The sequence below is a fragment of the Pinus tabuliformis genome, chromosome 5_2 (genome assembly GCF_031772625.1).
Source record: "Pinus tabuliformis cultivar Carrire ecotype Pingquan chromosome 5_2, CPIR1, whole genome shotgun sequence".
NCBI classification, from domain to species: Eukaryota; Viridiplantae; Streptophyta; class Pinopsida; order Pinales; family Pinaceae; genus Pinus; species Pinus tabuliformis.
The window spans coordinates 145,473,324-145,496,694 of NC_142306.1; positions in this window are offsets into that span (position 1 = coordinate 145,473,324).

Sequence of the window (23,371 nt, forward strand, 5' to 3'; positions counted from 1 at the left end):
CCGAAACCGTTCAGCAAACCCGCCTGAAATATTTCGCACCAGCTTTCTGGCGAAGGGATATTCCGGCGATCAACCCCGATAAAATTTAGTGTTGACGCGTGGCTCTCTCCATACGTCAGCATACGTAAAATTTCGGAACGCATTGTTCAGTCATGTAATGGTTTCCGATATTGTTGTCCACCGTCCGATTCGCTTGAATGTTCTCCGCCGTTGATCGTTTGAAACCTGCATACGAGCCTATATTAAAAGCTTTGCGTGGAGTGAATTCAATTTTGTGTTGACCGCCAATAATAATGTAGTTAATGTGCCCGTAGAAAGTAGATGAAAGCTTTAAATTTTAATATATTTTTATATGTCGAAGGTATGGTGAATTTAAAGAAAGGCATGGTCTGGTCAGTGTGTTAAAAATATTTACGCAATGTAATATCCAAAAAAAATGGAGCTCGTATATTATGTAATCGTTTTGGGTTTATTTGGTATGTAACAAAACGGGCTCGTGTGTGTTCATTTTTTTTTTTTGTGAACGAACCAAATGAAAAAGAGTTGCGAGTGAAGCAGTGAACATATATGCACAGCAGTGCGGGGAGTATGAGATTTTGGGAGTTGCATATGTAATGTTTATTTTACGACAATATGCGTAAAATAGTTTTACACCAGTAAGTAAAAAAATGGTTTTTACAGTAGTTTATGCAAGTTCTTTTACAACAGTAAATCCATGTAAATTTGTTTTACAGCAGTGAATGAAGATTTTACACAGCAGTGTAAAAATCATTTTGTAAAAGAGGCAGAGTTTTTTTTGGTGAATCCCTCTCAGCAAAGAGGATGAAGTTTGTATCAGACATTTTGTTTTAATGAATAGAAATCATTTTATGGTGGTGTTATACTCTGTTCCTCAGTAAATTTTTTTAAGCTTCCCTGTGCACAAAAATATCCTGTGGAGCAAAAGGAAACAGAGCATTGCCTCTGTGTGAGTTTTATTTGTGTGTTTTTGGGATTTTCTCAGAAAAATCCCCAACACTGCTGGCCAGATTGGAGGACCCCTCATTTTCCTCCGTTGCAGTATATGGTGCCATAAGAGTGTTGCAAGTAAGCTCGTCACATAAATCGCTAGTGCACAATGAATCAGCTGCAACAAGCTCTCCATCCTTTGGAAAAGGAAGGCACCATGGGAGATCAGAGGAGAGCAGCGCGTGTGTATAAGAGAGCGAGAGAGCAGCTATAATAATTGGGATTGTTAGACTGCCGTCGTGACATTTGACCTTTCTTACTCGTATCCACAACCACATTTTATGTGGGCGGTGTCCAAAGTTGGTCCTCAATAAATACTTAGCTGCTGCGGCAAACTAAATGCTTTGCAACTCATCTATTTATATCCCACTATTTGTGATATTCTCTTATGTATAATAGCGTTAGGTAATGGTTTGGTGGATTATTTTTAAGTGAAAAAGTAGATGACCTAACAAAAGCCAATTGAAATAATAATTAGTCATCGACGTGAAAGCTATTAAAATTTGATCACGATTTTCTGAGTTTGGAAATTGACACACATTGAAGAATTAAATGTTGCTTTTCTTGTAAAAAATAGAAAAAATGATGTGGTTTTTTAAAAAATAAAAATTAATTGTGTTTTCTATTTTAGAAATATTATGTATTTTTTTTTTTATGTTTTTTTGGGGCAAGAATTGATGATGAAATTGTTTTATTAATAACAACTACGTTCCGAAGTCCTTGAATATCAACGAAGCCATAAGTGTGTGCGATGTTTTTGAGATATTTTGTTTGGTAAATTAAAAAATATTTTTTTTTAAAGATATAAAATAATTAAAAATATATATAATTTTAGTTAATTTATTTTAAATTTTGTTATCATTCGATTAATCAAGTTTTTTTAAAGACATAAAATAATTAAAAATTATATAATTTTAGTTATTTTATTTTAAATTCTGTCATCATTAAAATTCATTTAAAATGGTTGAAGTTGTTTTTTGAATAAGATAAACTATTATTTGGTAAATTGACTGATTACAAAAAAAAGTTGTGTGGGAAAGAGAACCCAACACAAGGTCTAGCCGAAAAACTAGTGCTGGTCATAGTAAACGTTGTATTTATGGTACGACCCAAACAAAAGAGGGAACAAAGTACAAAAGTGGAACCGACAGGTGCTCCCATTACAACATTCTCAAAATTGAGATAATAGAAGCATAGAAAGGAGAAGAACACCTTATGGCAGTTGATTATGCAAATTTTATTGACCTCCGTGACAGAAAGCCTTTCACGGAGGCAGAAGAACATACACAAGGGAAGGAAAACGACAACATCACTCTTGATTGGTGGTGATCCGATCCTCATCCAAACGAGTGGGAATCTCTGGAGAGCTTCCCTCGTGTTGTACGGTGATGACCCGACGACTCATGGAGGCCCCAGGGTCCTCTTTCTTAATGCTCGAGGATCCTTCAACGGTAGAATGGACCTTCGTTGTCGACTTCTTCTTCATGATAGTATAATTCAGAGCATCCCGAGTGATAAATCTGCAATGTTGGATGGCTTCTACATACACTACAAACTTCTCAGTGAGTCGTTTAATCTTAGTTTCCAGACCCTTGGTGCGCTTCTCTTGTTCCTGCATAGCAAGCCCCATGATGGTCTTCATTTGCCACCATGTTTCGATTCTACGCACATAGAGGTTTTCGCGCGCCTAGGTGAGAGAAGGGTCCAGAATCCAAGCAAATTCCGTGTCGACCTCCTCTGTGGTGACCTCTCTATGAAGAATATTTGATTGACCTTCTAAATCTGAAATTCACTGCTAAGTTTCCGGATTAACCATCGCCGCATAGCACAAAGATGCATGCCTAATAGAAGTCTCTATGTGGGTGGTAGGGGTCGGGCCCAGGGATTGCCAACCGGAGGTTGTGTGACTGCACGCCCCTCCCCGACTTGGACTAGGGGTGAGTGGGGCCATGAGAGAAACAGAAGGACTGGAGAGAAGGGAGAACCAAAGAGCGAAGGGCCAATAGAGGGGGGAAAAGGCAAAGAGAAGAATGAGGGGGAGAAGGGGGAGGGGTGAATTTATAGAAGCTGGGAGGAGGAGGGAGACCGAAATGAGGGAGAGGGGGCGGGAAGGGGTAGCATGCGAAGATCTGAGGAGGGGCAGAGGAGGAATGACAGAGCAGAGAGGATCTGACTGAGAAGCGGCGATCACATAAGGGAGAGGGGAGGTGGCATTGCAGGCTCTAGAGACACGTGAGCCAAGGATGAGTCCGTACTCAAGTGCCCTCCACCTATGCTTCCAACTGAGTTGAGAATCTAGCTTATAATGATGAAAGGCACGTGAACAGTTATTGTTCGGTAGAGTAGTTATCTTCTTCATTGATTGATGTGAATTGCTAATGGAGTTCCCCTTCCTCCAATTCCTGCCACGCTCGGGACTTCAGGCATAGGGTACCAGCTGTACCCTCATTCGCCAGTCTATCTGCGAGTTTATTTCCCTTCCTTATAATTGCTTGAAAGTGGAGGCCTGCCATGTTGTCAATTCCCTGCTTGATGTGTTGTATTATTTTGTTTAGGCACTAATTTTTCGAGTTTTTGTCCACCTTGATACCCTGCTAAAGTTTTTTGTCGATTTGGGTGGCCAGCGTGGAATCTCCTTCAACTATCATAGGATTGATGTTTAGGTTGTGCACTATGGTGATGCCATGTTCCAGGGCATAAAGTTCTGTGACATTTTTTGTGGCTGAACCTATATTGCCCTCATAAATCCAAATTATCTCTCCTGTAGAGTTTCTGAAGACCCCTGCAAAACTTGCTGGGCCCGGATTCCCTTTAGCTGCGCCATCGTATTTGAGCTTGAAGGTCCCTGCTCTGGTGGCCGCCAAGTGTTATTTTTATTTTCATGCCTGGGGAGGGGAGTGACTTCGCGGACCTTGATTTGAAGGAGATCCAACATTGAGAGAATTCTCATTTTGAGGAAGGTGGGAGGGGATTTGACGTCTGAGTGGGTAGAGAGGTCACTATTTCCCGCAACGCGCTTTTGATCTTCGAGATAATGAATTCCTCCTGGATGGAGAGGCCATGAAAGATTCTTGTGCTACGTTCCTTCAACAGAGCCCAATAGATCAAACCAGGAATTAAATTCCATGTGTGATTAACAAGAGGATGGGGGGAAAGACCATTCTCTAGTTCGCAATGATACTTTGAATAGAAGAGGGGTCCCGATTAGAGATTTTGAAGACCAAAGAGATCCAATTTCATAAATTGGACAGGAAAGGGAAGACATTTAATAGATGATTGGGGGTTTCTACTTCTTGCTGGGGGCATCTTAAAGGGCCAATAAAGCCTTTTCCTCTTAGGTTATCCCACGTCAAAAATTTTCTGTGCATGACTAATCGAAGGAAGATAGAAATTTTCGGCCAGTGCTTCCTATTCCAGATTGCATTCCACTTCGGATATGGTTGGAGTTGGTCATGCTTTGCTATGTATCTTTAGGCTTCTCTTAAGATGAAGTGTCCTGCTAAGTTTTTCCCCCATCTAAGTTTATTATCAACAATGTCAAGGAGGACTTGTAGTTTTTTGTAACTCTGAGGAGAGGTCAGACCAGGTTTGGGGGTTCATATAGGGAGTTCATTCCTCGTATACAATTTCTCCATTTGTCATTTTCTTCACTTTTCCCCCAATACTGGTTGACTTTGATCTTCCCTCTATTTTGCATTTTAGCCTTGATTTGTTGATAATGATCTTGATCAAGTTCTGGCCTTTGTTTCTAGGCATCCTCCTAGAAAAGAGACTTGTTCCGGCTGCCTATGTCCTAGAAACTATGTCTTTGAATGATGTCCCTGTTCTCCCAAGCTTGATTCTAGATGACTGAACCTTTGATGTTTCCATTGAGCCTGATGATTTGCTCTTGCGTTAAGGAGGGGGTGTACTTTGCTTTCTAAAGGATACCCCAAGGGGAGTTGGGGTTTGCAATCCATCTCCATAGGTTTTTGGCTCCTAGTGCCTTTCCTAGGAGGTCTATGTCTCTAAGACCAAGGCCACCATCTTTTTTGGGCTTGTAGATTTTTTCCTGTGCTACAAGAGCCCATTTCTATTTGACCTTTGCACCTCTCCATAGGAAGTTCCTATGAAGGTTTTTGATTTAGTTTGAAATCACTTTTGGGGCTGCCAGAATCGAGTACATGTAATACGGGATGGCTGAAGGACATATTTAACCAAGATAAGATGAACAACCAAATTTAGAGATCTAAAGGTCCAGTTGGCCATTCTTTTCTCCATTTTGTTTATCAAGTTCTCCTAAGTGGCCCCGGAGAGAGGCCTATTTGTAAGGGGAACACCAAGGTAAGTGGAGGGGAGAGTGCTAATGGGAATGGCCAGGAGTTTGGCGATGTTCCTACAAATGGAAAACAAAGTGTTAAAGAAGAACAACTTTGATTTTAGGGGTTTGATGGAGGTGCCAGAAGCATCAGAGAAATCTGTCAGGATGGACATGAAAGAGGCGACCTCTTTGATAGATGGGAGGCTCATGAGAAGTGTATCATCCAAAAATTGTTGGTGAGTTGTTGGGGGAGCTCGAGGCATGGGGCTGGAAACGAGAGAGCTTATTTTCATGCAAGGTAGCAGAGATATAGAGACTTAGCCCTTCTGCCATTATAACAAAGAGGAAGGGAGAGATTGGATCCCCTTGCCTGATACTTGTTGTAGGATTGAAGAGTTGCGAAGGTGATCCATTCACGAGGATGGAGAAGAAAGATCCCGACACCATAGCCATGATCCACTTGAAGCTTTCTTTATGGAAGCCAAATGCATCCAAGACCTGTCTCATATAGTTCCAACTAATTTTGTCAAAGTCTTTGGACATATCTAGCTGAATCATCATACCAAGTTTTTTTTGGGATTTGAGAGAATGAATAATCTCACGAGAGAGGATGATACTATCCGTGATTTGTCTTCCTTCCACATAACCATACTGTTGGTGGGAGATGAGGAGAGGGAGGATGACCTTAATTCGATTGGCAAGAGCTTTTGAGATTATATTGTATATGACATTGCAAAGGGCTATGGGCCTGAATTTGTCTGGGGAATCTACAGAGATTCCCTTGGATATCAGAGTCAGGAAGGTGGAGTTAAGGACTTTAAGGACAGACTTCTGAATTCGAGATTCCGCTACCAAGGTATGAACATCCAGTTTTATAATAGGCCACCAACCTTTGTAGAAATCAATGGTGAACCCATCCGACCCTGGAGCTTTGCCATTGGGCATTCCCATGGTCACATCTTCCACTTCCTGGAGGGAGACTTTGCTTAGTAGCATTTTGTTATGGTCCTCTGTGAGGATTTTGGGGATATTCTTGGTGATCTTTTTGATATCCTGATCCTGATCATTCCTTGGCTCTTTGAGAAGAGAGCTAAAATAATGGTTGAGCTCTATTTCCAACAACTCTTGAGAGTGAATGACATGACCCTCTTTATTCTTCAGAGCCAGAATTACGTGGTTCCTCCTGTGTTGTATAATTGTTTTATGGAAAAAAGGTCGTGTTCCTTTCCCCACATTGCCAATTTATTCTAAATTTTTGTTTCCACAACTTTTGTTCCTGAATGGCTCTTTCATCCCATGTTTGTTGTAGTCGTTGTTCCTCTTGCTTACTGTTCTCTATTAGGCCTTCTACAATTATATTTTGTTGGAGAAGTTCCAGTTGGCGTTCCAAGTTTTTTTTGTCCATGATGATATTGCCAAATGTTTCTCTATTCCATTTTTTGATTTCCTCTTTGATATGTTTTAACTTTTGTTGGAAAGTATACTTTTTGTTTCCAGTTCTGATGGGAGAGTAAGTCCATCATTGTTTCATTTTTCCCATGAAATCCGGGTGATTCAACCAGAGGGCCTTGAATCTAAAAGGCTTATTTTTCGAACCCATGGAAATTTGAATCTTGAGAGAGATAGGCCAGTGATCAGAGTCTGCTTGCAGAAGGATTATTGCCTCCATTTCCCAGGAGGTAAGATAGGTTTCCTTTGATAGAAGGAAGTGGTCTAATTAGGAGGCTATTTTATTTTCTCCTCCTCTTCTGTTATTCCAGGTGAATAAGCCATTGCTAGTGGGAATGTCAATGAGGTTGAGTTTTTCAATGGTGGCGAGGAAAGCCTCAGAATCCTTATCTAACTTCTAGATTCTTCCTTTCTTTCCAGATAAGTTAGTTATCATATTAAAATCCCTAGGTATGATTTTGATAGGGTGGTGTAGCGGGTCAAGGAGATTGGATATGATTTGGAGCATTTTGATATGGTATATCACCTTGTGCGGGGCATAAATATTATTTATAAAAATGGTCTCGTTGGTGCCTATGATTCTCAACATCATTGTTAAGCAATGGTGAGTGGCTAGAGATGAAATGAGGTCGAATTTGGAGTTTTTCTGAAAAGTCATTATGCTCCCCCGTCGTGCCTGTAGCCGTTTTAGCCAAGGAGCTGTAAGGCTTGAAGCACGAGTTGAGAAGAAGGGGAGGGGGAGTCGAATCTAGTTTCGTTTCTTGAATGAGTAGGATGTCGGGATGATCAGACAGGACTCTGCTTTTTAAGATGCATTTCTTCCCAGGACTCTTAAGTCCCCTAATATTCCAAGAGATGCAATTCATTGACATCGAGATGGGTATAGAGCTAGAGCCTTTACCTTTCCTTCATTTATTAGCTTGGCACCTAGTCGTTGAAGGAGCTGACTGGTGGTCTTTTGTCCTCGCTTTCTACTTGAGCCTTTGAGGTTGAGTCCTTCTACTAGAATGTTGGCTAATATGCCTTTTGAAGCCATAGTTTCTTGTGCTGGATAATGAGCTTTGAGTTTTAATTCTTCTTGGAGGAGATAAGCTCCTTCGATTTTTTGTAACTATTGTTTTGATATGGCATTTGTTCCTTTTTATTTCCATTCCTCTGCAATTTTTGCAAGGTATACCCCCTGTAGAGCTTCCTCTATTGTGTTTTCCTCTATTTCTACTTGCTGCATTTATGTATCCTCTAGTGCATGCTAATTTCCTCTGTTGGCATTACCTGTATCCCTTTCATCGTGTTCACTGTCTACTGGGTTCATTTCTTCCTCTCCTGCTTCATCTGCTATCAATTCTTTAGGATCCATTTGCTCTTGGGTACTTTTCAGTACCTTGGAGTGATCCTGTTTTGCTTCTTTGTATGGGTTATTCTTGTTCCTGGAAATTACTTTGGTAAACCCTTTGCTCTCTTTTTGTTTATTTTCTTTCTCTTGCGTTTGAGGGGTTTTATTCATGGGTTAGTCTCAGAAAAGATGCCCATGCTCATGACACTTTTTGCATCAGAAGGGAATTTGTTCATAGTCTATACTTTGCAACCATACTTCATCCTTGAAGATTAATTTGATTTCTTCTGGCAGGACACCAAAGACGTCTATATAAACAGATTCAAGCGTAGGAAACATAGTGACTCGTTCTGGTGCCTTCAAGCATTTTGATGTACTCCCCCAACTGGTAACCTATTCCTTTTAAGACTGAAGGAGCCCAATAATCAGTTGGTAAGGAGTAGAGGTGTACCCAGACTGGAACCCTAGTAAAATCCTCTTTTTCTGGTGTGAAGTTCTCCCTTCAGAATCTCATGTATAAACTGGCTGAATTGTAGAAATAGGGTCCTCCTTCAAAAATTAAGTCTCTATATTCTAGGAGGTCAAATATGACTATGAAAAATCATTTGGAGCCCAGCTAAAGTCTGATCTCCCCTTTGGGTGTCCATTTTCTCTGAATCGACCAATTCATGGCTCTTTCAGTTGGCCATATTCCCATGAACTTGCATATAACTGCATGTATTCTCTATATCCAGCTACCCCAGGGTCCTGGATTTCTAGCTCTGGGATTTTCTTGGCTTTGGGGTTACAATTATTCTTGGTCTTTTTCCACTGATCCTGTGCTTGTTCTTGAAATTTTGAAGGATTGACGTTAGCAGGGAAGGGTGAGTCCACGTCATTGCCCTTGTTTGCCCGAGTATCCTTGGTTGATCTTTTTATTGTGTCTTCGTTCCTTTTTGACAGCTCGTTTTGTTGCGGATGATTAGTTTCTTCTTTGTCAGAGCTTCCTCCTAGTGGCGTACAGAAGGCAGAGCTGGAGGAAAACTTTGTGAAGAATGAAGCCAGGTTTGGCGGCTGACTAGAGACCATATCCTTGAAGGAGCGGGCGCCAAGATGCTGTTACGGATTTGCCATGGCTGGTAGGGCCCTGAAGGCCAGAACCAGAGGCAATAAGGGGAGGTCACGGAGTGTGCACAAACCCTAGTCGCAGTCTTAGAGCATCAAAATGGTTGAAGTTGTTATTTTTTTTATATATAAATGAATTTAATATTTTCTAATGTTTCATATTTAATGTAAATATTCATTTTGATAAATTAAAATTATTTCTATTAAATTTTTGAGATTAAAAATATTAGTTTATCTTTAAATGACTGACATTAAGTAATTTTAAGAGAATTTAGAATATGGTATCAAAAAATGTCATTTATATTTTTAAAAAATAATAGAAATTACATTTTCAAGTATATTTTATATTTACAAAAATAATATTAGCATAATTTTTTAAAGTTAAATGGTTGCTAAAAGTTTATAGACATAAAAAAACTTACTTTATGATACATCTCATATTGAAAAAATTAAAACCACCATACATCCATCTTAACTCATATTTTACCAAGAGTCTAGAAGAATCAAATATCTCAAGATGCAAAGCTCGGAATCAAATATCTCAAGATACACAATCTCTTTTAGTGTAAAACTCAAGAAAAGATTTGCAGCTCCAAAGATTTGATGCCTTGCCAGTCTTGGTAGATTCAAAATTAAGATGGATCTATGTTGGTTCATAATAATATTATCCATAATAAATTTCACATTTCTACATATAGAACTATTTATTATTATTATTTTATTAAAACCTTCATAATACAATTATATGTGGCACTATTTTTTGAAATATTTTATAATTATAATTATAATATATATATATATATATATATATATATATATATATATATATATATATTTTATAGATATATATATATATATATATATATATATATATATATATATATATATATATATATATATATATATATTTAAATTTATATGGTCGTGTGTCCATTTGTTAATTAATTTCTTTTATGTTTCTAGGTGTTTATTAATTATAGATTTTGGGTTATTGATATGAATTATTATTATTATTTAAATTTTAATGTGATATGCATAGACATCATTTTTTTTTAAACTATAATTTTATTGCAACTTTAAAAGTAATAAAAATACATTTTTCATATGCTTTTGAGCATTCTATGAATCAAGAACATAGCCTTGAGAGCAAAAAAATCCCATCGATTCAGTGCTAGAAAAGATGAGGATCAAGATTTATAATTAAAATTTATTTTCTCTTTCTTGTCCTTGTTTTTTTTGTACCATCTACAAACTCCCTCCAAATGAGTCAACATGAACAACCGTGAATTCCATCCCACTTGTGGTTTTTTTTCAGAGTCAGAACTTCCGACTTCATGTACCCTCTTTGCGCCTCATATCCTATTTTTTAGCATACCATTAGAACTAGATTCATGTTTCATCTCATCAACTTGTTCATTATGTTTTATTATTATTGGGTAGAGACTCATTCTACCACCTAATACACATGTCATTTAAAAAAAAACTTTAAGAAGAAAGAAAATTATGTTAGAACAAAATGAATTATTTACAATTTGAAATAAATATTTAGAGAATTTAGATTATGAAAATAAAATCCAAAAGCATTATTTAAATTTTCCTCCATTTGCTGGGGTGGCTGGGTTTTTTTGGGCAATGTTATTTGCTTATCGAGACAAGTTCTAGGAGAGGGATTTAAAGTCGAGTCTCTGTTTGTTGGATCGTGGTAGGTCCACAGTCTGGGGGTGGTGTTTGTTTTGTCCAAAGGTGGAGGGAATTACGCTGGTGGTTGAATTTGTGTAACCATTTTTCTACTCAGGTGGATTGTTGTCAAAATTCATTCCCTTTGTTTGGGGTTATTGTGACGAGATGGTGTGTTGGATTCCAGACATGGTCGAGAGGTATTGCATTGGTCTATTTATCCTTTTGCAGGTGGGGGAAATCACCATAGGAATTCAATACAGTCTCTTCGTGACTCAGAGATGCTACAGAGGTAGAGATAGAGAAGCAGAAGGGGTGGTGGCGACATTTCACATCTAGGATAAAGGGGAGTGAAGAAATTCACTCATGAATATATGGCGAGATATTTCAATGTGATTTTATAAAAAACGCGCTAGGAGATAAAGGTTTTGGAGATAAAATCTAGGGAGGAGCTGAAGTCTATGTTTGTCTCAAAAATGATAGAGGACATGGTTGGGTGGGTACCAGTCACTAGACACACAAAGGGTAAAAAGAAACAGTACTTGAACTCAGTTGCACTTCACTGGAATATTGAAGATGCTCGTGTGTTTGGCACTAAGAGATAAACTGGTTGAGAAATAAAACATCTTCGCCTCCCTAGAAGATGTTAAAAGGATGTTGAGTAGCTTGAATATTTTTGTGGATTGAATTGATGCTCGTATCATGCACATGGAAAACCATGTTCCTTGTGAGTCAAATGGAGGAGAAACTAGAGACCCTCATAGTTAAAGTGCTTGTGTTCTGAAAAATGTGTCCTTGTCAGATGGTGAGCAATGAAATTGGATGGTCGGTGATGTGTCTTGACTACCTCCTCAAGTGCCACTTATTTTTTTGTATCTGGTTGGCCTTTTATTAACCTTTCTTTCCTGGGATTATGGCGACATATCAGAGTCATGACCATGTATTTTTTTGGTTTGGTTATGGTTTTTTCTCCAGATTCTGGTGTGCCTTGTCTGGTTTGGAGTTTTATGTTACCCAAACCCTCTTAGTGGAGGGGTATGGCGTTGGTGGTATGTTGTTTTGTGGGATGGCATTGGGGTTCTCGCTTCATTGATGGCATCGCGATAGTAATTCCCTTGGGGAATTTTCCTAGAGACATTTGGGTGGGCACTCATGGATTAACAAGAAGCACCTCAGTTGGTGTCTGTTGTGGTGTTATGGGCATGGCCTCAATCTGAGCAACAATTTTTTCTTTTTTGGAGGGTTTCAGGTCTGAGAAGGTTGAGAGATAAGAATTTTGTATGGGTGTAATTAGTTTCAATTGGTATAAGTGGCAAAGGTTGAGATATGTTTCCTGGAACTCCCTCTGTGCTCATAAGGCTATCTATGTATCTCATTTTTTTATTAATACAAAGTTCTTAAATTCACAAAAAAATATATTTTTTATATAATTAACTATTTGAAATTTATAGAGATTTTAATTATTTAAAAATATATATATAAACCATTTGGAATTTACTTAGATTTTAATTCTTTAAAATCATTACACAAATTATAATTCTTTAAAAATAACATTATTTTTATTTTTATCTATGAATAATATCTAGAGTTATTATGGATCTTAGATTTGAATATGATCCCTCTATCATGTTATTATTGATGAAATAACATTATCATTATGAAGGATTCCGTACACCCTTCAACATGAAAATAATTAATAAATTAATTGAGTAATAATTATTAACGATATTAGTATTATTAATTAAGAATAATAGTTATTATTAAATATTAATTAATTTATTATCATTAATTAATATAAATATTATTATAAATAATTTTATTCATTAATTATAATAAATTAATAATATTCTATACTCTAAAAAGAAGATTTGCTCATATCCAAAGTTAGATGGATCTAGGTTGGTTATATCTTATTTTCACATGCATTACAACATCTCCCAAATTGAGTTCACATTTAAATGCTTATACCAATTTATAGATACTAGAAGATGTCCTCTATACTAAGTTGTAGATGGACAAAAAACATAAAATTAACTAAATTAGCTTAGATCCATCTTAACCCATGATCTATCAATTGCCAAGAGGCATCAAATCTCTTGTGGTGAACATTTCCTGCCTCTCGACGAAACAATTATAGTTTTATTTTATATTTTGTTAACATTGAAAAATTCTTGTTAACATGGGCATTGAAATATTATATTTATGATGGACATTGAAAATTTTAATTATTGTTAATATTTTTTAAATATCATATATTAATTTTATATTAAGAATTGAAAGAATTAGATATCTCCTCTTATTATTGTTATTAGGAAATAATCGAATCTTTTTACTTTTAATTATTTCTTCTCTTTCAACATTGAAAATTTTATTTTGGTTAACATATATTTGTGTGTGAATCAAGAGGGGTAGCTTCTTGGATTTTCACACTCACCTTATTGGGAATCGATCGCGTGGTCTAACAACCACTCTAGGATCCACCCTGGGACCACTTAAAAAGGCAATGCTAATGGTTTGGAAGTTTACTAATACCTGCAGGTTTTGGTGTAATGGAACATCTAAGCCTAGGTTCGATTCCCCGATCTGTGTTTGAGGGGGGCTGTCGGATTTTCACAATCACCTCATTGGGAATTGATCACGTGGTCTGACTGCCACTCTGGGATCCACCCTGGGACCACTTAAAAAGGTAATGGTAATGGTTTGGAAGTTTACTAATGCATGCAAATTTTGGTGTAATGGAAAACCTAACATATCTCAATTGGCGATGGTCATGTAAATGAAGTATTATGTGTAAGGAGATCCCGTGTTATAAATTATTTGTGTTTTGTATTGAAATATAAAAAATGACATAATGTGATCCAGGTGGATCTTGGTGTTCACCCGCCAATACCACTTGGACCCCCACCGTTGTTTTTTTCAATTTTTCAGTTTGCTTAATTGTAGCACAGTTTACTATTTTTCACAGTTTTTCGGGTTCCAAAATTCCAAAGCCATTTTGAGGCCCTAAACGATGTTTTTTTTGGCATCGGACTACCAATGGTACTTGATTGAAAATCATCTTTTCTGTTGTAGTCCTCAGAGAGATATTTCCAACGGGGTATTATGCATGTCAAACAGAGATAATATGACCAAGTCGCGACCCCGGGAAGTTAGTTGTCCAACTAACCCTAATGGGGCCCATAAACTCTTGGTGTTACATCTCCTTGAGTTAGGGTTTTGGTTGTTTAGGGTTTTCTCTTATTGTTCAATTACAAAAAAGGCCCTTGACCCTCATTGTAACAGAGTTCAGAGACATGTAGCCACCACATCTCTTCTTAGAGATAAGCTACCATCGCCCGAGATAGTTTATTTCCATTTATGTTTGTAAGCATATTTCAGTACTTTACATCAATGAAATGAAGTGTTATTTATGTTGAATCTCTATATTTATGGTCATATATATAATTTGTTGCATTCCTGTTTAAATCTGGATCAATGGTATCAGAGCGGTCTACTCTTTCTCTGTTTTTCTTTGCATGTCCCCAATGAGGTCAAGATATAAGGAGTTAGGGCTTGAACTGGTCAAACCTTTGCAAGAGCAGCCTCATAAATCCAGACAACCTCCCATGGAGGATGATAAGAAAGACGAACGGGCAGGAGATCCTATCAAAATCTTGCTCGAAGAGGCCCTCGAGCGACAAAGGAATGTGATGATGGACAACTTCCCAGATCCTTCAGCAGCTACCCAGGGGTGACACATCTACTTCAAGTAGCTACTCTGGAAGTGCCACACCCTTTAAGGTACAATTTAACTTTGACATTCCCATATTTGAGGGTGAGATAGATGTAGACACTGTACATAAATGGTTAAATCTGCTAGAAGGGTATTTTTTTGTTCATGATTTTTCCGGCCGAGAAAAGATTACTTTCGCTCTTCTCAAAACTGCCCCCCACGTCAAGGACTAGTGGGAAACCTACTACGAGTAGAAGGATGAAAGTATGGCCTCACCGTTTCCATCAAGGAGCATTACTACCCTGTTGGAAGCTATGAGGATCAATACATAAAGTGGACCACGCTGTGGTAGGGAAGGGACCAAGACGTGCCCGAGTTTACCAATATTTTTCATAACCTTCACACAAAGTTGGGTATCAAGGATTCTAAGCAGCATTTGGTACTCAAATACCGTAGCTGCCTACATAGGTACATCCAGGACGAGATGGAGTTCCTGGGCATCTCCTCGCTCAGCATGGTGTATTGATACATTGTCAAGATTGAGCAGAAGTTTAAATAGAAGAAGCGAGACTTTGGAACTGCAAATCTGAAGCAAGGGAAAGGTGCCCCCAAATCGCTGAACAAAGGACAAAGCCAATGCGGGGTGGCCCAGGACAACTTGCCAAAGCCGTAAGCAAAGAACAACATCACGATGTTGAAGAAGGACACAGGAAAGTGGTGTGAGTTCCATAAGAGCTCCACTCACAACACAAGTGAGTGTCGGGCCAAGTAGTCACTAGTGGACGAGTTAAAGTTTGCGGAATCAGATGCATGTTCCAATTTTGAGTTAGAACCTGAGAAGGGGAATGACACAGGGAAGCAGATTATTGATGTAGAGCCTAACTCCACCGTTGCCACCACAAAGATCCAAAAGGAGGAACCCGAAGATCTAGAGGAGGAGGAGAACCTCTTCCACTCCTAGACGTGGGTAAAGGGTTCCCCTCTATAGTTCATCGTCAACAGTGAGTGCAAAAATAACCTCATTTTGGTAGAGGTCATGAAGTGGCTAGGCTTACCGACCATCACACATCAACAACCGTACACCGTTGGGTGGCTTCACCAAGGACGGGATCTTCTGATGAACCAACAGTGTCGCCTTCCATATAACATCAAGCCCTTCATGGATGAGGTATTATGTGATGTTTCTCCCCTTGATGTTTGTGATGTATTATTAGGCCAACCATACTTGTGGAAGCAACATGTCATGTATGATTCAAGGCCTCGTGCTGTTATTGTTACTTTGGGAAATAAGTTATACAGGATATCGAAGGTAGCACCGCCTACCTCCATCTCTTTGTTTACTGCAAAATAATGTAGTAAGCTCATTTCTAAAGATGGGAAATTTGTTTTCCTAATGATACGCCCTCAAGGAAAGAAGAAGATGGTGGCCAAGACCTCCATACAGGGCCTCTCTGCACGACAACAATAGATGGACAAGGTCGTGGAGGAGTACGAGGACATATTCACCTCCCTTGCGAGGGTGCCTCTGCACTGTCAGGTCAAGCACTCCATCGATCTAACCTTAGGTGAACCACTGCCCATTGGACCAATCTATCGGTGCTCCGTTCTTGAGAACAACGAAATCAAGAGGCAGATTCAAGAATTTTTGCAGAAAGGTCACATCCGACCGAGTTCATCACCCTGTGGGGGTCTGATCATGTTGGTACAGAAGAAGGATGGGACTTGGAGACTCTGTATTGACTATCAAGTGTTGAACAAGATCACTATCCGGAATAGGTACCCGATCATACGAATTGATGACCTTCTAGACCAACTGAAGGGGGGAAAATATTTCAGCAAGATCAACTTGAAGTCAGGATATCACCAGGTACCAATAAAACCTTCTGCTATGTGGAGGATTGCATTCAAAGCCAAGGAGGGCCTTTTCGAATGGTTTGTTATGCCTTCCAGGTTGATGAATGCTCCTACAGCCTTCATGAGGCTGATGGATGACATCTTGCGGCCATTCACCAACTCATTTGTAGTGGTATACTTGGATGACATCCTGATCTTCAGCCAGAGTTGGGAGGAGCACCTCCATCACATCTGACAGGTTCTCCCAACACTGCAGCAACACAAGTTATGTGCCAATTTGGAGAAATGCACTTTTGGCATGACTCAAGTTTAGTATCTGGGATATATTATTGATGAACGGGGCGTGCATGTGGATCCAGCCAAGATCCAAGTCATTCGGGATTGCCCAGCTCCAACCACTTTGACAGAGCTTCGTAGCTTTCTGGGTCTTGCCAATTTCTACCGCAAGTTCGTGTTGGGATTATCTCATATTACTTGGCCCTTGAGTCAAGTCACCAAGGGAGGAGTGAAAGAAAAATTCTTTTGGTCTGAATCTCAACAGAAGGCATTCAAAGAGTTGAAAAATTTCCTCTGCTCGGCACCAGTGCTCGCATTACTAGACTTGCAACAACCATTTGAGATCGCGACAGATGCCTCTGACTATGCTATTGGGGCAGTCCTTACTCAACACAAGCATCCAGTGGCATATCATAGTGAGACACTTTCAGACACAGTCCGGAGGTATCCCACTTATGACAAAGAGATGTATTCCATTGTGCAGGCTTGCCGACAATGGAAGCATTAGATTTTGGGGAAGGAAACGGTCATCCACACAGACCATCAGCCCCTGCAGTTAATACAGACGCAAGGGAAGTTACAGAATGATCTCCATCAGACGTGGTCCACATACCTGGAACAATTCCATTTGAATATTAGGTATAAGAAGGGTAGCACCAATACTATCGCAGATTGCCTCAGCCGACCACCGATCATGGTGTTAACCACTGTGCTCAACTCTTATTTGCACGAGACTTCTGACTAGCCACTTCTCTACAAAAGCGACCCAAAATTTGGCCACACATACCAGATGCTCTTGGAGGGTCAACTAGTTCCAGATTTTCACCTCCAGGATGCCCTGTTATGCCACCTGGGTCACCTTTGTCTTCCTTTAAGCGAGTGTGCCAAGATGATTTGGGAAGCACACTATAGTCAGTCTGTTGGGCATTTCGGAGTCGAGAAAATGATGGCAATACCGGAGAAGGATTTCTATTGGCCTAATATTCGACAGAATGTCTGGAAGTACGTCAGAACCTGCACTGTCTGCGCCATTGCCAAACCAACCATCAAGAAGCAAGGCCTTTATACTTCGCTGCCTACCCCTAGTCAACCTTGGGAATCCACCTCCATGGATTAAATGTCGGGCCTTCCTTCTACTAAGCATGGCAATGACTGTGTTTTCGTGGTTGTCAACAGATTCTCAAAGATGGCCATTATGGCGGCTTGCAAGAAAAATATCACAGTAGAAGCCACTGCTAAACTCTTCTTTGAACAGGTGTGGGTACACTTTGGTATCCCAAAATCTATCATCTCAGATCAGGATAGCAAGTTCCTTACTGCATATTGGTTCAGTCTCTGGTCGATGCTGGACACCAAGCTCACTAAGTCCACAACTTTCCATCCCCAAACTGATGGCTAGATAGAGGTCATCAACAGGATGATCATACACATTATGTGCATGTACAACTCCATGCACATGGGATGAGAACCTCCCCTATGTCCAACACAGCTATAACTGGGCTCTCCACAACTCGATAAGCTACAACCCCTTTTAGGTGGGCTTGGGATTCCAACCACTATGTCCCATTGATATGGCCATGCCATTTGCAGCTACTTAGGCAGATTCAGATCATGTCCAGTCCAGAACCGATAAGGCAAACAACTTCATTGAGCACATCCAACATATCCTCCAGCAGGTACATGACATTTTAGAGAAATAAAATGCCAAGTACAAGCAACGACATGATCAACATCAGGTGCCACACAAGTTTCAGGTGGGTGACAAAGTCTCGTTGCATTTGCAAAAGGAACGCCTTACCGGAGCCTATCTCAAACTCAAACCACTTCAATATCGTCCTTACACCATTACCAAGGTTGTGGGAGACAATGCATTTGAGCTTAGCATTCACCCATTCCTTGGCCTGCACCTAGTGTTCAATGTGGACCGCCTTCGGCCATACTTCCCACCATTGCTAGACACATCATACATTGCAGAACAACTCACACCTATATAGTTAAATCCAGATTGAATGGAACAAGCCACAACTGTTCGAATCATGGACATGCAGATCAATCACACTCGCCAGCAAAAAATCCAACTGTATCGAGTTGTCAAAGTAGGCCAATTCCTTCACCAGGGCAAGTGGCTCACCAGGGACCAAGTTCAGCAGAAGTTTCCCCATCTTATGGAAAAGCTCAACGCAATGGGAACCACTGCTTCCTAATGGGAGAGGAATGATCCAGGTGGATCTTGGTGGCCTCCTGCCAATTCCACTTAAACCCCCACCATTATTTCTTTCAGCTTTTCAGTTTCCTTAATTGTAGCACAATTTACTATTTTTACAAGTTTTTCGGGTCCCAAACTTCCGGAGCCATTTTGAGGCCCTAAACGACGTTTTTTTTGGCATCAGACTACCAACGATTTTATATCTAAAACCTTTTTTTTTTCGTCGTAGTCCTCGGAGAGATATTTCTAACAGGGTATCATGCGTGTCAAACGAAGATAATATGACCAAGTCATGACCTCGGTAAGTTGGTTGTCCAACTAACCCCAACGACACCCATAAACTCTTGGTGTTACATATCCTCGGGTTAGGGTTTGGTTGTTCGGAGTCCGCTCTTATTTTTCAATAATAAAAAAGGTCCTTGAGCCTCATTGTAACAGAGTTCAAAGGCATGTAGCCGCCACATCTCTTCTTAGAGATAAGCTACCATTGCTTGAGCTAGTTTATTTCCATTTTTGTTTGTAAGCATATTTCAATACTTTACATCAATGAAATGAAGTGTTATTTCTATTGCATATCTGTATTTATGGTCATATCTGTAATTTTTTTCATTCCTAATTAAATCTGGATCATAATGTAGTGGATCGACAAGTATTATGTGTTTGTGTTATTTGTGTTTTGTATTGAAATATAAAAAATGACATAATATAATGGATCGACAAATATTATGTGTTTGTGTTTTCTCTAAAGTTGCAATTAGAATAAATTAGTTAAGATGAATATTAAATTAAATTATTTGTATTTTATATTGAAATGTAAAAATATAATTAATATCCATTTTAATGAAGCATTATGTGCGAGGATATCCGGTGTTCCAATCCCCTTAATTTACCTTTGCTAGCTAAAGGGGCATGATATAGTGGATCCACAAGTATTATGTGTATGGGTTTTCTCTAAAGTCACTATTAAATAAATTAGTTAAGATGAATATTAAAATAAATTATTTATGTTTTGTATTGAAATATAAAAATATAAGTAATATGATTTTTTTTGTATTTTTTAACTAATTTATAAAGTAGACATAAAGAGTGAGTGTGAAATACTTTTACCATAACTCATCATATTGGGTTGTAATATCAACAACCAAAATATGTATATTCATTTTTTCAAGTGAGGTTTTCTTTTATAATACTGTTAATTAAAAGTAAGTAAATATGTAAATTTGTGTTTATTTTTATTATAACTAACATTGTCTTTTTACTTTAAAGAATATTTTGTTTTTATTTTAAAATGAGTAGGTGTCAAACTGTAGGTTGAATTAGCTACACATCTCCCTCATACACCATTGTACGTCTTAGCCTAAGGAAATATAGGTAATATCACTTTTTTGTTTTCTTTTATTTTTAAATACTTTATCTTTTAAATGTTATTTCATGGACATCAAAATAATTTATTTATAAGTGAGAGTGCGAGTGAGATATTTTTACCTTATGTCTTTTAGACTAGGGACTAGGTTGTAATATCAAGAACCAAAGCACATTTAGAGTTGGGCTGTGTTCTATAATACTTTTAATTAAAATTAACCTTTGGATTGCTTGCAATATCAACGACCAAAGCACATTTAGAGTGAGACTATGTTTTATAGTACACATGTGTATTCATTTTTATTTTTATTATAGCTCACAATATTTTTTAATTTTAAGAGTATTTTATTTTTATTTTAAATGAGACACATGTCAACTTGAGGTTGAGAACTGATGGATTTAAACTCATGGAATCACACATTCCCCTCATATTGGGCTCTAGAATGAGCCTCTTGCCACAATTATCCAAATTCTGCAAAATAATCTCCTCCTTATTCCCCAATGGTCTAGCCAAGACTTGACATCCTTATGTCACCCTAGCTTGAAGGTGGGGGTTTTGGTTAGAGTTATAAGGAATTTTAAGAAACCTCTTGGTATCCATGTTGTATAACTTCTTATATATAAGATAACTAGTCATAGTGATACTTTCAATGGGGAAAGACTTGCTTTATTCACAAGGATATGATAGAGAGTATTTCCTTTAATCTTAAGGTTGCAGGTTATAATTCTCTTTTCGATCTATTAAATCTTCTTCAATAACTCTTTCAATATAGTGCAACTCCAAACTTCACATCCATATAAAATAAAAAGAGTGATGAAAATCTCAAGAGCAGTTATTTTTAATTGCAAATCCAAAAATCTATGGACTTATAATTGTTTCAAAGTTACAATAAACCTTTCAACCTTCATTTATCTTTATAATTCCAATCAAGTTTATAATGAATATCAATTTTAAATATTTATATTGAAAATAACCACTTGTGACTTTGCACATGGTTCAGTGCATTGAAGGAAAATTTCATTGATTTTGTGTAAGGTTGACACCTAGATTTTGTGGGCCATCTAAAACCTAGAAGAGTATTGGACTAGTTGCATATGATATTGCAATGCCAACATCCAGGCATATTCATAACATGTTTCACATATCATGTAATTTATTGGAATATATTCCAAGTGGAGGCTAAGGGAGACTTTCAGGTCTAACTAGTGCAAATGTTGGACATGAAGGTAAAGGTGCTATGAAATCCAACTATCACTTTGGGAATGATGTAATGGACACATTTGGGTCTTAAAGATACGGCATGAGAGCATGAATATGCTATGAGGGTAGAGTACCCTCATCTTTTTGAATAATTTTATTTTTATATGTATGTGTATATAATGCACTAAGGATAATGCCTAAATAAGGAGGAGGGGAATGTAACACCCCTAATATGACCTTGGATTGAATCCCACGCACTCCATTGGTACTTCCTATCGCCAAGAAGGTCATTGTATCTACAGGAGGTGCTAGAGTTGTGGAACGCTGAGCAGAGCCAACATATTTCAGTTGGATCCTCCAAGTTCTTGAACGCTAGAACGTTGGGAATATGTGGCATATGAAATGCCAATACATGTGTAACTCAGCCCGAAATGGAATGCAATGAAATAGTTGAAGATGAAGGTGTTGTTGAAAGTATTCTTGTTGTTGAATGTGCTACAATTTATGAACCACTTTATGATGAGGAAAACTTTTCCAGCGAAGATTGGTTACAAATGTTGCAGGAAAAGAAAGTAATAAATGATATGTTAAGTGGAAAAATTCATTTTGCGGATATTAGTAGTAACAAGGAAGAAATAACAAAGTTTGGAGAGGATCTACAAGTCATAAAATCATGGATTGAAATACCATGTCTTGATAAAACCCGCACAAAAGTCACAACTACATCAATGAATGTCGAAGATTATATGAGCAATGAAGAAAGTGAAGAGGTTGAAGACATGAAACAACCAACTATGTCAATAGAGAAAGATGAGGAATGAAAAGCTCTTTTAAAAGAGCAGGATGACAAGAATCAATATGGTTCCTTTTATGAACTTTTATATACATATAACATTTCTTTGAAGTATTCAAATATTGGAAGCCAAGAAGAAGCTATTCCAAGCATTAAGGAAAAGTATAAATCCCAAAAACCTGTAAAGAATGGTAACCTACAATCAAGATCAAGAAAGAGGAGATCAAGAATTCAAGTATTCCACCTTTGGTGCAGAAAAAGTCAAAAAGAGGAGAAGCTCCACCACTATCTTATGGCGAGAAAAGTGAAGATGAAACTTCATCGGCAAATGAACAAGCATGGACCCTTTAGCAAGAAGGAAAAAATGAAACCTCAGTTATCAAGTTGTTTTTATGTACCATTGTAAGCCTACCTGAGACTGAGACCAACAGGCGTATGTTATTCATGTTATGCTTAGATCCATTTCTCCATTAAGAGGGGAACTTGGAATTAATGGAGAAATGTAAGACTAATCTAAAATGTACTACTAGTGGTGTCTCAGTCAAGTTATGAGTTTTATTTAGGATGCAGATCCTATTTATGAGGAAGTTGTTCCAACTCCTCAACAAACTTGTAACCTTATATATGTATGAGCTTTCTTGATAATGGATAGCAGAGTGTGATGAGTGCAAGTGCTTTCTAGGTTGAGCTGGTCTCACTTGGTGTTGCACATTTCTTTCATGTGTGGTTCATCCTTAATTTTTAGTCTATGAGGGTAGAGTACCCTTATTGTTTTGAATAAATTTGTTTTTATATACGTATGTGTATACAATGCACTAAGGATAATGTCTAAATAAGGAGGAGGGGAATGTAACACCCCTAGGATGAACCCCATGTGTTATGTGCATATAATGTTTAAGCCAGTGAGCTAGACTAGTGTGCCCATGTACATATGTGTTTTAGACCAAATGTGGCTTTGTTTATATGTTTTGGGGCTAGCTTTTATAAATATGGAATCACATGCATATTAATATAATACACCATTGCTATAGACCACGTCAGAGTAGAGAGTATGGGGCTACGACTCTACAAATGTGAAAAGGGGGCTAAAGAGTAA